Source organism: Anopheles merus, chromosome 2R, assembly GCF_017562075.2.
Source record: "Anopheles merus strain MAF chromosome 2R, AmerM5.1, whole genome shotgun sequence".
In the NCBI taxonomy this organism is placed as follows: Eukaryota; Metazoa; Arthropoda; class Insecta; order Diptera; family Culicidae; genus Anopheles; species Anopheles merus.
Window position 1 is genome coordinate 6,261,341 of NC_054082.1, and position 15,382 is coordinate 6,276,722.

General features: G+C 45.9%; 1 protein-coding gene and 1 long non-coding RNA gene across 2 annotated transcripts in view; one reads left to right on the top strand and one right to left on the bottom strand.

The window, feature by feature from the left end:
* Nucleotides 1-6,639: 6,639 nt before the first annotated feature.
* LOC121589221 lies at nucleotides 6,640-8,705 on the bottom strand. Its single transcript, XR_006004281.1, has 3 exons — nucleotides 8,312-8,705; nucleotides 7,240-8,253; nucleotides 6,640-7,150 (listed from the first exon to the last, which is right to left on the bottom strand). It is a non-coding gene; the product is annotated as an uncharacterized LOC121589221 (long non-coding RNA).
* A 798-nt stretch (nucleotides 8,706-9,503) lies between these two features.
* The window catches only part of LOC121591125 (forkhead box protein O), a 66,804-nt gene continuing 60,925 nt past the window's right edge, over nucleotides 9,504-15,382 (top strand). Inside the window, exon 1 of the mRNA XM_041911514.1 lies at nucleotides 9,504-9,752. The gene's annotated coding sequence lies outside the window, so the exon portion shown is untranslated. The remainder of the gene's footprint in view (nucleotides 9,753-15,382) is intronic.

Here is a 15,382-nt window from a genome sequence, read left to right on the forward strand (position 1 = left end):
GAAATTGCAATTTTGTCACGATTGTATTCTTTTGCTATTTGTTGTACTTTTAGAAGAGCAGACTCTAGCGCCTGACTTCCATCTTCATAACAATGAATTGTTGTATTTCCTAACTCCTTGTTGTAATTATTATTGAAAACTGTTATTTTGATTTTGCCATATTCTGTTTTTGACAGGATTTTCAAAAGTTTGTTTACTTCTGTTGGGTTTTCTGTTTGCCAAAGTGTAGGTTTAGTTATGGAATCTTTTTCATCTTCGTTTAATTCTGGAGGAGGCTTGAAATTGTTCAGTCTTGTCATTGCTCTTGTTTTCACTGCTAGTAGTGATTTATCATTTGTTTCGTTTGCATTATTCTTTTGCATAAGCTTCAACTTGTCTGAATCAATGACAATTCTCGATAGTGCGTCAGCTCCTGTGTTCGTTTTTCCTTGCACAAATTCCACTTCAAAATCAAATTCCTCCAGGTCTAACCTCATGCGTGTTAGTTTTGAAGTAGGATTTTTCATGTTGAATAGATATACCAATGGTCTGTGGTCGGTTCGTACTTTAAACTTTTTTCCAAAAATATAAGGTTTGAAATAATTTACTGCCCAATGTATTGCTGTTAGCTCTTTTTCTATAGTCGGTTTAGATTTCTCTCCTTTAGTAAAACTTTTACTCGCGTATGCAATAGGTAGGTCATTACCATCTGTTTTCTGCGATAAGATAGCGCCACATGCTACATCGGACGCATCAGTAGTAATGATAAACTCTTTCTCAAAGTTTGGGTACTGTAATATAGTAGGTGATACAAGGCTTCTTCTAAGAGTGTCGAAAGCATGCTGACATTCATTAGACCACGTGAATGTAGCTCCTTTCTTTAGTAAATTATTTAACGGTCTTACCAATTCAGCAAAATTTTTAACGAACTTGCGATAGTAATTGCAGAACGCTACAAACCTTCTAACTTCATCCACATTTATTGGTACTGGGTATTTTTTTATCGTTTCGAACTTGGACTCATCGGGATATATGCCTTTATCTGTTATTTTGTGACCTAAATAGGTTACATTGTTTTGGAAAAATTTACATTTCTCTGGATTTAGCTTCAAGTTATAATTTCTTAGCCTGTTAAATACTTTCATTAAGTTTTCTAGATGATGTTGCATTGTGCAACCCGTTATAATAATATCATCTATGTAAACAAAAGCACTCTCCGGAGTAAGTCCCGCCATTGCTATCGTTATCATCCGTTGAAAGCTATTAGGGCTTATATTCAGCCCAAAAGGGAGTCTTGTAAATTGATAATGGCCTGAAGAAGTTGAGAAAGCAGTATATTTTCTAGAGTTCTTGTGTAAAGGTATCTGGTGAAACCCGGACATAAGGTCCAAAGTAGTAAAATATTTTGCTCTTCCTAATTGGTCTAATATATCATCGATTCTAGGTAGTGGGAACTTATCAGGCATTATTTTTTTATTCAACTGCCTGTAGTCTACTACCAATCTCCATTTTTTTTCGTTATCTCCAGATTTTTTTGGTACCAATAAAATTGGTGAATTATATGGAGAAACCGAATGCTCTATTATGTTATTTTTAAGCATTTTATCAACCTGATTTTTTATCTCGTCACTTTGAGAATATATTTGCTTATAATTCGGAATGTAACATGGTACGTTATCTTTCAATTGTATCGATTGCTCGTAAAAATTATTAATTGGGATTTGATCATTATCGGTGCAGAAAATATCGTGGTACTCGGATAATATTTTTTCTAAATGAGGGATTATATATTTAGGAACATTCTGACTATCGATTTTGCTCAATAATGTTTTTATTTTAGATTCATTTGCTTTAGTGCTTTTAAATTTTAAATTTTTCTGAATATAATTTTTCAGCGGGTCAATCTGTGGTTTAAATGAATCTTTTTCAATATACACATTGCTTTCAGTGGTGTTTACAAATTTTACATATTGGTTTTGTTTTGATACCACAGAGTTGCCACAAAATACTCCTGGTAATATTTCGCTCGCAAGGACAATAGAGTCTTCAACGAGGTCGGGCAAATTTATCTTTCGGATAACCTCACTGCGTAGAGGCAATATGAAACCATCATTGATACTATCTTCAATAGGGTGGCTGATTGTAACACCGTAACAATTGAAATTTAAAAGCCAGTGCTCATAATCTATAACACATCTATGTTTAGTGAAAAAATCTCTTCCCAAAATACCATCCGCTGTGATATCTATTTCTGCAGGAATGATATGAAAAGTGTGGTTAATAGAAGCATTTCCGAATGTTATATTAGTGCTAGTAGTTGCTAATGTTGATACCGATTCGGTTGTTATGCCTGTTAAGTTTATCCTATTTTGCGCGTAGACTTGCTGTGTTGGTTTTATTTTATCAACTTTGAACAATGACACGTCTGCTCCCGTGTCGATAATTAATATGCTTATTTCACCCATTGCCATTTCTACTTTAATTTTGATAAAGTTATTAGCATTTAAGTTTATCGCTAATGTTGACCATCGTTTGTAGGTTGAATGATTTCTTCTAACGCCTGTGGTACCCCTAAAAAATGTTCCTCTTCTGCAGCTTGTGTATTGTAGACTCTACGAGTATTTGTATTTGGAAATTGTTTTCTGAAAGAGTTATTAGAATATCTTTGGTTTTGGAATCTGTTGCTAGTTGCCTGATTATTACCAAGAGGAGATCTATTGGAAAACCATCTATTATTTGTGTTTGGCTGGAATCTATTGTATGTGTTCGGCGGGTATTTATTACGAACGAATTTTCTATTGTCATAGTAGTTTCTGTTGAAGGCTAATATTTGTGAACCGTTGCTATTCCTTTCGTTTTCTAATACTTTCTCTGAAGCATCTGAAACAGATGCGAATTGACCTGCTTTTAAAACAATTTTTGTTTCCTGATTATGAACTTTTTCAATCAGAGCATTAATCCCATGCTTTAATGACATGTCATTTGCAACTTTTTCGGGAATGTGCAACTGCAAATAAACGTTTTTTAATTTTGTGCTGAGTAATTCAACCTCATCACAAAGAGCTTTAGTATCCGTCTGGCGAATAGATTTCAATTGACTTATTATTTTATCTGGATTAAGTTTTTCTTGACATCTGGACCGTATATCATTTATTAACGAGTCAAAATCGTCAATATTAGGCGGCAGTCCTAAACGCGCCTTTCCTATCAATCTTGTTTTTAAAAATTTTACCAACATTTGTGGATTTTTTGGACATAATTCCTTTAATAAATTTGAAGAGTCCACAAAATTTTCCAAACCATCTGTATTGCCATCGTATATTTGCACCAAAGCGGTGGCTGTTTTGATATCGAAAGTTTCCATTTTGTTTTGATTCCAACGGTTGAACACGATAGCTAGTTTTGCCAAAGTTTTAAACTTAACTTGAATTTTGTTTGTTTGATGAAATTGTATGCGCGATTGGATATTGGCGTATATGTCACTCGCTTCCTTCAAAATTCGTTTTAGCTCTGAAACGGGTTCAGTTTCCTGAATTGAATCTAGGTAATACTTGATCTTATCAAAACAAAACTTAGCGGAACCGCTGTAATGATCAAGCAAACATCTGCGAAACTTTCTATCACACGATAATTTTTTTTCAATATTTTTAAGCCTTATAGTATTTTGATTAATTTTTAAGAGCATTGAATGAGATGTGATCGAGATGTTTTGCTATATATATAGTAATTATATATATATATATATATATATATATATATTATGTATTATATATTATATATATATATATTTTTTTTTTTTATTTAATTTTTTTTTGATACCCAGATAATGGTAATATTACTTTTTTTTTTTTATTTAATTATTTTTTTTTTTTATTTTTTTTTAAACCAATGGTAACTCCCCCAATAGTATGTGCATATTGTAATGGAAAATGGTAATATTGTACGTTTCATAAAAAAGAATTTAATTGAGCAATTACAAAAAATATTTAAATGAGTAAATTGCAACTATATTGAGTGTGTAGCCTACCTTACTTTCTCTCTTTTTTTTTTTTTTCGCTTGATCCTTACTCCGTGTACCGCTGCCCGATCGATAAGTATAGCGTTATCTCGCTTTATCCACTGCAAATCGCTGCTCGTTCTCTCACAGCACACTGCTGCACCGTCGCTCCTATCCACTGCAAATCGCTGCTCGCTCTCTCACAGTTCACTGCTTCGCCGTCGCTTCTTCCTTCTTCTCGCAACAACGTTATGTCTCTCTCGTGCAAACGACACTTGGTCACTTGTCGCAAAAGGTCATGCCGGTTCAAACTGTGATGCTTATCGCCGATGGTACGAAATGTGGCTTACTCGTACGTGCGATAATCTTGTCCGATCGAGGTCACTGCACTTAGATCACTTTACGCACGGTCCCGTTAACTATCGCTGCTCTTTTTTTTTTTGTTTTTTAACACCGAATGTTTGTTAGCATTCATTTAACTTTTCCTGGCCACTTTTTTTTATAACCGGGATACACTCTCTCTTTCACTGCGCCTTGGTTCGTTGACGATACCCGACAGGAGTTTTTGTGCAATTTGCGTGATTTTGCAGGAAACCCTTATATTTTATCACTGCGTTTGAATAACGATAGTTCGAATTATCGTACAATTGTAGCGTTGCGCTTCACTCTCGTCTTTACTCTCTCACTCTTTCACGCTAAACATCAACGCAGATACTAGAATATTCTTCTGACCGGAAGGAATATTACGCACTCGCGAATTAACTTCGTATTTACGCGAGTTTTTTTTTTTTTTTTTTTTTTTTTGCATCACAGTTTCACACTTGTCACGGTCGCCATGTGGTGATATGAAATCTTCTAACTACCCAAAAGAATAATGTGGCTTGAATTTGTGTAGTTACTTGGAGTTTATTTCTTCTATGTTAACTCGGGCAGCGTTTCCTCTTAGATCGGACTTTTGTTAATCATGCTAAACCTCAACTTATCCTTAATTTATACTCACTCGTTCGCGCCAAAATTCCTTAATCCTATTCCTCATTGGCTAATCCTAATTATCGCCTATTTTACTATTTCCTATTTCCTATCTTATGCTATTCTATTCTATCCTACGTGTAACCTTAATTGTAGATGTATGTGTGTAAATATATATATGCATAATAAAAATCTAACTATGTGTATGTGTGTAAGTGTATATGTGTATAATTTAAACCTAGCTAGCTATAATTATTCTGCGCGCGTTTTGCCTATCTTGCAGGCGCTACAAATGCAATTAAAAACAAGTGCGCTTTACGCAAACGATTACGCCTACCAGTTTATGCAGAAGAATAACTTCCGCACGTGGACTTTTGGAGGAAAACCCATGCGCTGACCCACTTCCCATAAAGTTGCTTTGCTATTTTCCCTAATCACTTGATATGGAATAGATAAACCCATCCCATCGCGTGCGAAAATCCAAATGCGAACATAACCTCACTCTACAAAGCGATGAAACACGTGGTCGCCGTGCGTAACGCTTCCGCTGCGCGCACACCCGGATAATGGTGGAATTAGTTTCCGTTCGATCAGGATAATCCGGCCCCAACCACCCAAAAGCAATACCAAAGTACCCCCCCCCCCCCCCCCCCGGGGTTTGATGGAACTTTCATGTAGCGTGCGCTTATTATTATGCAATTCCCAACTTCTCGTGTCCTGCGAAACCGAGCAGCATCTCATCTACGCCACCCAGCCATTGGTCCAATGTGTGTGTGTGTTGCGCTTGTTGCTGTTTTTGCGCCAACCGTTTCGATGATGAACCTTTCGGACTACTTTTCCCTCCGTGCGGCTGAGTGCGTTGAGATCCAAGCAGGCGCGCTCATCAGCATATCTTACAAACGCTAGACCCATTTGGCATCCCCAGAAACAGATGGGTGGGGGGGGGGCTGACTGGTAAGAATTTAGCAAGAAATAAAACCGTTCCAAAGCTGCAGTTTTATTGCTTCACGAGCAGCTACTTGCTGTGCTTTGTGTGTGCTTGGTTGGGTGTGTGTGTGTGTGTTTATAATATTTGCAGGAAAAAGACGACCACTGTAGTCGCGCGTAAGTGGTGTCTCGGTGGTGGCCTACAAGACTCCTACAGCCGTGATGCCCTGGCGAAGGAAGGAGATGGCCCCAAAACTTCTTGCAGAAGGATGCCGGCGCAAACGGCGAATCCCAAAACGGTGCGAGCTTTAACCATTCAGTTCGCGGAGATGTGATAAAAGCATATGGAGCAAAAGCCTGCCTACACAGATGGCCAGTACATAGCCGCGCAATAGATGTGGAAAGCCGAGGACCGACAAGGACGACTAAGGATAGCGCTTGCCGTTAGGTACATATGCGCAGTGGGCCGTGCGCTACAGCCAGTCTGGCTGTAGCATGTGGCCGCAGCCAATCCGGAGGACCGGATATGCTCCAGCGGAAAGCTCAGCCTTTGGTCCTTGTTGCGCGCGCTATCACTTCGGCTCTTTCTACAGAAAGAGGGGGGGGGGATGGAAAGTTTTTATCAGGACCAACGCTCGGCACAGTTCCGTTCGGACCGTCGGTCGAAGGATACGCGTCAGGGTTGTCAGTACCCGATTCGCGCTCCCGAACCGAGCACTTCGCGACTGCCGACATTGATGTCGGATTTATTCGGGCGACGGCCACCTGTTGCATTGAGATGGGAATGGAAGTTTTGCAGGAAGGTTTTCCTAGGCCATTTCCTGGGTTTTTGTTTTGGAGATGCAAAAATTCATCTTCTGCGAAAATTACATGCCCCAAAAATAGGAACCTGGTACTCTATCTAGCCTCACAATTGCTCTTACCTTTTTGCTTACGATCTTCATCAGCGAAGATGTCCACTCGGAACTCCCCCGATCAGACGTGATCAGTTACACTAGACACAACACAGTATTAACACAAAATTTAGTCAGAACCTGTTCGGAAAAGTCAGACACTCGGCTTGAACTTTCAGGGCCACTGACGCCAACCGTTCCGTCCTTCCGTGTTTCGTGTTCCGGCGAAGGCGAAGGGCGATCAACCACCGAAAAAAAGGGGCCGCATCATCCCCCTCATCGCCCCTTTTTCTGGTAAATATGACAGATTGGTTTTCGAACTTTTGAAGGGCAGACGGGAGGTGGGCATCAGTTGGATGATCGTCACTCGCGGACCCTCGGCGACCTAGAATAGGAGGTGATAGTGTGTGTGAGAGAGAGAGAAAGAGAGCATTACTAGAGGGGAAGGAAGTGGTGGACATTTGAATACAATACCCTCTAATCCACTATTGGGCCGGCCCTTTCTAATGTATGTGTGCATATGTATGTGTGTGAATGGGAATGGGTGGACTTTATTAACTTGATTGATCCATGAATGTGGCATGAACGCAGACGGGTGCGGGGACGGCCGATTTTGTTCGTATTTCGTTAACCATCGCGGTTGCCCTTTTTACTCTTTTCTGTTGTTGGACGAAGGGCCCCCCGGTGGTGTGCGCGCGCTCGTACACAGTTGATCGGCGGGAGCGAAGGTCGCGCGTTTCGCTGCGGGTATCGTTAGTGCCGCGTTTCAGGTGACAAAGACACCGCATTTATGATGGGTTTCTGGGGAGTTACCGAATAACAGCTTACAACAAAAAATGATCAACAAAAGCAACGAGGAACTAGGGCTCAAACTGTCTACACTCCACTTCCAACTTGGAAGGAACGACTTTGCACGATTAATTCGTTCCAATTTCTTTTCCGCTCTTCCATCCGACACAAGCACACAAAATGCACATTAGACGCAACGTTTTTGATTTTGGTCCGGATTCGATACTTTTCGGCAGTTTCGCTGATGAAACTGCAACGTGGTTTGGTAGCTTCGCTGATTCGTAAAACTTGCACCATTGGCATGTGGCACTGTGTTTCTTCTTTTTTGTGCAGAAACTGCTGGCGCCACCAGTCGGTCCGGGTCGTACAATTTTTGGGGACGACCACCTGATCATTGCGGAGGGCCCACCCGAGGCAACGGGATCGATGTTACACGGGGCGTTCTTAGCAAGGTGCCAGTTTTTGGGGGATGATCATAAGGAATCTTTGGCATATAGATGACCAATGATTGTCTGGAATTCTGGAATCTAGACGCTTCAAGGGCATTGGCTACTAGGGGTTGGCCTAGAAGCTAGCTGATAGTCAATCAGGATGGTTTTTGGGGGTGATCAAAAGAAATTGTGTGCATACAGATTGATCAACGATTGTCTGGAGTTGGATGCTCAGTGTAAATTTGTCTATAGACTGACGGATGAGGATCTGCAATGGATCTATAAAGTAAGATCTTTACTTATTATTCATATTCCAAACACCTTACCACATCAGATCAAGCAAATGATCTACCAAAAGCCTCCAGACCGACTAGAGCCTGATCCAATAGAACCTTTCTTCCTGCTAATTCCTCCCTAATGTCGATAGATTTCTAAAGATTTCAGTGTCCAGATGGAAAAGGTCTTGGGCAGATTGATCGAACCAATCCTTCCACCCACAGGGCGTGAGAAAAAAAAAACACAGATAATGTACGGGGCCATGCTTAAGCACTCCGAGCAGGTCCTCTCGCAAGTCTTCCACGTCTTTGCCAACGTCCAGAGGAAGAAAGATATTGCTGGCTACTGGAGTTGATCTTTCTTTTCTTTTGCGCCCCTAAAATTTGCTATCGTTCACTTTCTCTCTTTCTCGCTCTCTCTCTCTCTCTCTCTCTCTCTCTCTCTCTCTCTCTCTCTCTCTCTCTTTGGTACCTGCTCCATTCGTTAGCGTTCCATTTTGCTCACTTTCTGCGCCTACTACACCATCCTGCCTCGCTTCCGTTTTCCATCCATCGACGGTGACACGTGCATCGGTTGGGAGGCTCCAAAAGTTGCGTAGCAGCACACGCAAGAGAACACGGAGAGAAAGAGTGGCGATTTTTTTTTTGTCCACCCCATCGATACACACAGCAACAGCTGAACGATAGAGGGGGATGGAGAAGGCGCTGCTCCCCGTAATATTTCGCGTTGCACATGGTTACGCTCTAGGGGTTGGAAACTGCGGGCGATGGTGGGGGGGGGGGGGGTTGAAACTGTGATGGGTGAGTTTTTGGCGAAGGGGATGATGAAGAGGGGTGGTGGTGGCGCGCGGGTTCGGCTATAACTGTTCGGGTTTCGTTCGGGGGCTCCCGCATTTGTACGCGTGCGTGTGAATGTGTGTGTGTGTTGATTTCAAACCGCACACACATACACACACACATCGATACACAAGCAGCAGCATTGAAGGGATAGAGCAAAATAGCTTCTTACTCCCTCGTTGTACTAGGGGGTTGCGCGAACGAGCGAACGAGAGAGCGTGATTTGCGTAACCATCCCATTGCGTGTATTTGTACCGTCCATCGTGTCCGTGTCCGTGTGTGAGTGTGTGGAGACCGGTTGGAAAGCCGAAACCCATCACACCCCCCCCCGGCGGGGTGGGATTGCAGGGTGGCGATGGTGGTGGGGGAGCGAAACTATTCCGCGGCAGCTGCGAGATTCGAGTCGGGCCATGGTTCTTGCCGAGCGCGCGCTAGTTGCCCGTTTCCATACATCCGGCTCGGATGTTTCATCTGCTGTAGGCTCTGCCGCTCCGGTTTGTCCGTGTGCTGAACCGCGCTTTTGCCGCGGTATCGTGCGTTCTTGCCTGCTGCTACGTCGTCGTGTTCTCTGCGTGTTTCCGCGTGTCGCTGTGGTGTCGTTGTGTAGTAGCAAGCAGGTTTTGTGGCCGAATCTCGGCGGAATCGAAATTAGTGGGTGCGCAATTTTTGTTGGGAATTCCCTCTCCCACCCCCAGAAGTAGTGTTTGTGTGTACGTGCAGTGGTGGTGGTGGTGGTGGTGGTGGTGGTGGGCCGAAATGTAATGCGGGTACGGTAGTAGTGTCCAAAACAGTCCGTCTCCCGTCGATCGCGCATCGATCGTAGCACATGCTGCACTGGTGGTAGCGGCAAAAAGAAACCCAACGAGAGACAACAACATTAGTGATTGATTTCGGAACTTTACTAGACTTCGTTCCTGACCGTGGCCAACAGTTTGCCGCTGTGTGTTCACTATTTACGCTCTAATTGAGCAAAGAAATTGCTTATTATGCGCCTCTCAGGTGTTCCTTTGCTACTATCAAAAGCAGCCGACTCCTCCGACATGAGCGTTAGTGTTAGGGCGGGGGGCGTTTGTTTTGATCTTTGGGTGTTAAATTCTGTTTGCGCTTTTACGGCGCAATTCCGATCATCCGATCGTGAGTGAGTGTGATTTGTGCGATCTTTCTAATGCCGCGTGTGTGCGTATTTCGTATTGGTTATTGGTTCGATAGTACCCGAAATACACCTCTCATCATATCACGCACGCACGCCGTACAAGAGCGGAGGGTTTTTTTTTTAATGTTTTTGCCTCTCTCCTTCTCTGTCTATCACTACTGCGTCTCGTCGGTTGATTACGGCGCTCGATAAGGGAGCTGTGCTGTGTGGTACGCGCGCGTGTCGAACCCGCCAAGCTCCAAGAAAGCGCACACATCACCACGCGCGCTCGCTCGCCCCCGTCGGCCCCTCCTCGCACACATCCACCGCGGGGGGCCGGTTCGTTGCTGCTGGCCACCGATCGAACCAGCCTACTTTTGCATCGGAATAAATTATTGCAACAACCCCGGGTGATCTGCTTGCGTTTCCATTTTCCCCTGGTCATCCCTCTGGCAAAGGGGTTTAGGCTGCAAAAAAACGGGCAGAAAGAGATTTAAAGAAACTTGCAAAAAAAAGGCACACACACAGAAAGGCATAGATAGGCATACTTATCTCGGATCGCGATGATAGTCCGCGGGGTGGACCGTTTTTTTGTTGCAATTTTTGATCGCTTTTCGCCAAACCTCTCGTGCGATCGTGGAGAGTGGGGAGGTCCCAGCCGCCAGACTGTCACCGTTTCCCTTCGCTAATTGCTAATTTGCACTCCGCCGTTGGCCTTTCTCCATGGCCATTTTTGCAGTAAAAAAAAAACGCTCAGCACACACGCTCGCCGCCCAAGTGTCCTTTCGCCCGGCCACCGTGTTATCACATCCGGCGCAGGTTTTCGGGTTGGTTGCTCTCGCTCGCAGCATAATTACCATACCAGCAACCAGCAACCAGGCACCGGCAAACCAGTTACTCAACTCAAACACTGTTAAAAGCGCAGTCGGTCTGTTTTCCCCCCCCCCCCCCCCCCCTTGCTCGTGAATATCCACTGAAGCGATCGATCAATCTCGATCGGTGAAGGAAGGTTGATTGAAATGCTTGGCCATAAATGAAATTGCACACAGCGCACACAGAACGAAGAGGACATGTGCACACCCAATCGGAAGAAAGGGCGAAAAAAAGTGAGCGTTGGAGAAGGGATGAGAAGATAAGAGAACGATCCGAACGCCATATCCTGCAATTGTAGGGCGTTGATGTGCTACGTCGGCCCCGTCTTCTCTTTCCCCCGGCGGACCGGAACGCGATCTTGATGGTTCGCGAACGATTAAAATTATAAGTTACCGGCTGCATGAGAGCGGAGTTGCAGCAAGAAGACCTGCACCACACGGTACTGCAGGCAGCGTGTGTAACACGTTTTTCCTCCACTCCCGTTGGGGGCTTGTAGTCCACTTTTCCCGTCGGGCAATTCCGTCCGTCCGTTGGAGCTGGGTACTTTTCCACTGGAACGTTGGTTTCTACCTCCTCCCGCTCCGCCTCGCTGCAGTTGGGACTAAAACGAGGGCTAAAACAGAGAATAGAGGGGGGGAAAAACGCTTGTAACTGCTACTTTAAAACGCTCCCGATCCTTCGGTGGGTGTGTGTGTGTGTGAGTGATGGGAAAAGATACCAAACCGGACACCAAGGCCAGTAGCACTTGAGGTGCGACGGGCGGACATTTGTGTGGGGGCTGTGTGAAAGATGACAAGCAGGACGCTTTTCCAGCTTCTGGTCTGTTCTGGGGCGAATGTAGGAACCAGGAAAAAGACATCTCCTGCCTTTAGCCGGGGCCTCGTCTAGAATGATCGTCTCTAATCGGTGGCTCTTCCAACCCAGAGACTGACCAACCCGGCAGCGGGATGTCATCCTGCACCCATTATTATCTCTCTCTTTCTCGCACGCACACACACACACACACACAGCAATTAGGAATGTGAAAATTGTGCGTGTGTTGGGGGGGCGCTATTTCTGGACATCCGCGGCATCCGGAGACGGCAGGTGGGTCTGTCCCCTTGATTGAAAAGGCTCGTCATGCGGATGATGCTCGCGGGGAGAGGCGAGACCGGGGTCGTCGGGGTGATAATGGGTCCGGTTCCACGTACACAAACGCAACGACTAAAAAAGAAAAAAGAGAAAATAAAGCGATAGAAGTGGAGAAGGGGATGGGGAGAGGGAGATTTGCTTTCTGGAAGGTGCGGGAAAGGTTTGCGCCCCCACCCGGAGGGATAATAGCAGAGACGGAAGAAGCACACTAAAACCGACCCAGAAAGAAGACACACAAACACATACACACACTCGCACGCGGGTCCCGGTCGTGTAAGCGCGAGCCCGCTCGCACGGGGCCGATGGAAAAAAACTGAATTGATAATTATCTGAGCGATGGCGGCACAGGCAGGCAGGCAGGCAGGCAGGCACTGCAGTGTATGATCGCGAACAGCAGCCGTGAATGTGTGCGCGCGCGCGCGCCCGTTTGTGTTTGGTGTCGTCCGTATACGATGCGACGTCACACACGCAAGGCGTCTATTATCGGGCCTGTTATCACAGCAGCCAGCTCTCGAGGTCCTGGTTTTGGGGCGTGTTGTTTGTGCACTGGTGTGCGTGTCCGCGATCGCGATCCTTTGGGAACGCTGCCAACCAGGAAAACCGTCACCGGCTTGATGCGCATTTAGCACTCTGGCGGGGAGGGCACCGAAGGGATGCGCCCGAGGTGTGCACGAGGTGGCGCGGTATGCATGGATCAATTCTGCCGCGGTCACACAACGCGGACACACGGAGCGCAGTCGCGCACGGTCATATGTGTGCGGATATCTCGGGTGAAAGACAGGAGAGCGCGGAGAGAAAAGAAGAAAAAAACGAGATCGCACGTGTGGACTGAAAACGGCTGCGCTGAATGAGGGGTGGAATGAAGGGCACACTCTTGACGGGGGAAGGAGAAAGGAAATGCGGGTGCAAGAGAGTTGGTATGTGTGAAGTGATGTGTGAAAAATATATATTCTCTTCCCAATATACGCGCGAATTGAGGAAGCGCACCGAAAACGCAAAAGTGTATCGCGCAACCGCATGCGTAACGACGCGACAGCGGTAAAAGGGGGGGGGGGGGTGGAGAAGAGGGGACGAGCGGTCAGCCGGACCACAAGGGCAAGCGTGAAAGGGACAGCACGGCACGCGAACGAGCAAAGCGAGAGGGCGAACGAATGGCGAGGTCAGGCGTGATAGTGCTGTTAAGTTGGCTGCGCGCTGATAAGTGCGCCGATCCTCCCTCTAGCGCGATGGGGCCAAACGCAAGCGATGGTGTGTGCCTTCCTTTGTGGACGTTTTTTGGGCAATAGAAAGACTTCGCGCGCGCGTGTGTATGGTTAGAAGAAGAGAAAGAGGGATAGCAAACACACATACACACACCTGTGATCGATGCGATGAAACGACTCGCTGAGAGCAGCAGACCGTTAAACCGCTGACGGCGGATGGAGCGAACGGCTAGCGCGCAGACACGCGCAAGGTGCGAGGTGCCATTAATTGTCAAATTTTTCAAACGACCTTTCCCACTCTCTCACTCTCTCTCTTGCACTCGCACTATCTCGTTCTTTCGCACGGTTCGGTTTCGGGTCGATGAGGTGATGATCGTGGATCCATTTCTCGTACACATTTCACAGCGCGCACACACACACACAAACGCACCTCACACTGTCCACGTCGCCAACATGCGATAGTGTGTGGAGAGGTTTTTTTTTGGGGTAGTTGCGATGTTTCTTGATAGGATTTCTCCCCCCACCCCCCCCCAACTCATTTCTTCCCACTGCCATCTATGATCGTGCCCACAAGGGTGAGTGTGTAAGTGGGCTGCAGAATGTGTGTCTCTTTCTCTCTCTCTTTCTCTCAGTCTGTTTCTGTGGGGAGACAGATTTGCACGTGCGCGCGTACCTGAGGCTGTGTGCGTGCACGGCTCTGCTCCACGGCACATCGCACGATTCGCAGTTGTGTGTGTGGTGTGGTGTACATGTGCACATCGCGATGCTCCAATATAGACAAGCGCGGGTTGATTGTAACGGCGGCCGTATCGCTCGCTTCTTCTTCTTCCTACCAGCGCGAAGCGCGTGTGTGATGCAGTGGTGGTAGTGTGTGCTGCTTCGACCGCGGTGAGCTAATACGCATTTTATCTACGACGACCCGCGCGACGTTGTGTTCCGCCGCCATCGCTCCCTTGATAAATCGCGTGGGTTTGCAACTGAACTAGTGTGCGTGCATGTGTGTGTGTGTGTGTGTGTGTGTGTGTTTAGTGAATAGCACAGCAAAAGAAGAAAAAAAACCTCACAGCTGAGCGCATAGAGACTGCGGACTGGCAAGAAATCAAACCCCAACAACGCGGATGATGCGCGGGGAATGGTTGGTGCTGATGTTAGTTTCATATTAGCAAACCGGCGATGTGTGTGTGTGTGTGCGTAATCGCGATCTCCCCATCGCGACTCCTTCCCGTCTGGTCTGGTCAGTCTGATTCGAGCGCCGCGTCCTGCACAACCGCACGTCCGCGGACGACTTATCAACTGAGTGGTAAATGTGTATATTTAGAGCGTTTTTTTTCTTCTTCCCGTCGTTCTTGCACTCAATATACCCTCCCGTGCGGTTGTGTGCACGCGCTTGCTGAAGAGAATAAAAGAGCCGGGCTGCTGTGATAGCGCGTGAAGGTTTTAGTGTGTGTGAGTGTGCTGGCCTTCCAGTTTCGGTCACTTGCTGGTAGTGTAGAGTAGTGTATTAGTACGCACTTTTACTGCGTTATCACCCGTCGCATCTTGCCCGATATGACAACACAGCCCGCGGCTGGTGTGGTGCGCCGTTCCACCCACATTGATAACACGGTGATAATTGTGTGTGTGTGTTTTTTTTTTCTTTCTATCTTTCCTCTATCGCCAACACAGAGAGCGTGTGTGCCATCAATTGACCGAATTGATTAAGGAAGCGAGATTGAACATCGATTTTTTGTAGTTGTTGTGTCGATGCGAGCGAAATGGGAAATGGTTGAAGTGTCTTTTTTTTTCATTCTTTTTGCTGTGCGTTGTCATCTTAGTATGCTGCGCGGCCGCGTCAGCTGGTGGTGGTGGTTGCTTCACAATCCCGTCGGCGTTCAAGTGACGTAGTTCAAATGTCACCGTGACACCGATTACCGCTCCCGGCGATGTGTGCTAGAAAGCGAAACGTAT